This window comes from Punica granatum, chromosome 3 (assembly GCF_007655135.1).
Source record: "Punica granatum isolate Tunisia-2019 chromosome 3, ASM765513v2, whole genome shotgun sequence".
NCBI lineage: Eukaryota > Viridiplantae > Streptophyta > Magnoliopsida > Myrtales > Lythraceae > Punica > Punica granatum.
In genome coordinates, this window is record NC_045129.1 from 33,433,668 (window position 1) to 33,435,708 (window position 2,041).

The following is a 2,041-nucleotide window of genomic DNA, read 5'->3' on the forward strand; positions in this document are numbered from 1 at the left end:
TTCAATCGGAGAAGCGGAGACCGAGACCGGGATGGGGAGCGAGCTCGAGCTGTAGATTGAGGCGGGGTGGAGAAGGAGGCGTCGGAGATTCGGAGAAGAACGCCAAAGAAAGCTCAGTTCTTCGATCTGAGTCTCTGAAGTCTGACCCCTGTTCTCTGTAAGGGTAAAGTCGAGAAGAAGGGAACTAAAAAAAAATCGGGTGGGCTTAGGCTGCTTGATGGACCGACAGAGTAAATGGGCTTGGCTTGGGCTGCTTGGCTAGGCTTGGGTCATGTTTGGACTGGCAGTGGCAGCACTTTGTAGAATCGGGTGAGTCGCACGATTCCACGATTGAACGATTCAACTCCCGATTCCAATCTGATTCTACTTCTCCGATCCACCAGGTGCAATCGGAATCGATTGGCCTCCATTGAGTCGTAAAATTGTACGATTCTACGACTCGAATTATGATTCTAAAAACTATGACAAAATGTTCTTTCTTTTTCTTTTTTATAAGACAAAGTTTTCATTATTTTTCTGTTTTTATTAATTCACAGTAGACTAGATTATAAAATAAGAAACTTTATATTATTACAATAATAATAAGCAAAAATGTTCGTGAGAGTTGCAAGGAAGGTCATCCTTGCTTCCTTTCTCCTATTTATTATTTATTTACTTATTTATTAAATATAAAACGGAAGGATTTTTTTTCACTTGTATGAATTAATCATCGATCTCTAAAAAAAATTGAATTACCTTAATAAAACGAAATAATTAATTATAATATTGTCTTGATTCTAATTTATTTATTGAAAATAAGCTTAAAATTAAAATAAGAAAAATGAATAAAGTTAAAATAATAATGTGAGCGGCAAATGAGACAAAATGTTCTTTCCTTTTCTGGTTTATAAGACAAAGTTGTCTTTCTTTTTCTTTTTTTACTAATTAAGAACTGACTAAAATATCAAATAAGAAATAATCTATTAAAATAATCAAAACCAAAAATATATGTGAGACCGGCAAATAAGGCCATACTTGCTCCATATTTCCCAAAACATACTACTTTTATATGTTTTTATAGATAGATAGATAGATAGATATTAGTAGGGCCAGCAATATCTGACACAACATAATATTACGATACGGAGTTAAGCGGATTTGGGTTAAGGCTAAATGTTTTTTGTGTCTAAACTGGTCAAATCCGTTTAGTCACGATAAATAAACGTGTTTAAATGGGTTCAACCCTTGTAACCCGTTTAGACACGATTAGACCCGTTTATATTATGTGTTATTGTGTTAATAAATTTGTTTCACATATTATATCAATTTATAGAAGAAAGTACGATCTAAATTTGTTTATATAATTTACTCGTTTATGGTGTTTTTATCATATCAATTGTATATAACATGTAATTAAAGTTAATAGTGTCATATCGTGTTGGTAAGTATACATACACATACGCTTGGTTGAACGGGTTAGACGTGTCGTATCCGTGTCAACCCGTAATTAAACGTGTCGTGTTCGTATTTGAAAATCTTGACATGTTTATTAGATGTGTCGTGTTCAAGTTTAGAACTTTTTGAAACGAACCCGTTTGGTCACGACATGTTTAAACACGACACAACACGTATTGTCACCCCTAGATATTATAAGATAGATAGATATTTTTTATCAATATTAGATTATAAATATTTTTATATGTCATTCTCATACAACAATTGAAAGCTTATTAGAATTTAGAAGTGCTTCAACGAGACAATGATATGTTATCATATTATAAAGTGACGGTGGGTAATTTGGTGCTTTCCAACTTAGTTCTTACCCATGTATGAAGTAATTATTATTTGACTTATCATAAGTTTCCTACTTGAAACAAATATTATCTACATGTATATATATTTCTTGGCGCATGTGTATCTTTCTTTATTATTCTTTTTTACTAGGCAAATGTTGCAAAACATTTGGGAAAATATTGGAAAAGTGCGACATAGATTTATAATCTTTGTGGTGTGTACCGAATTAATCGAATGACACTGTCCGACTACAACATACATATTAATT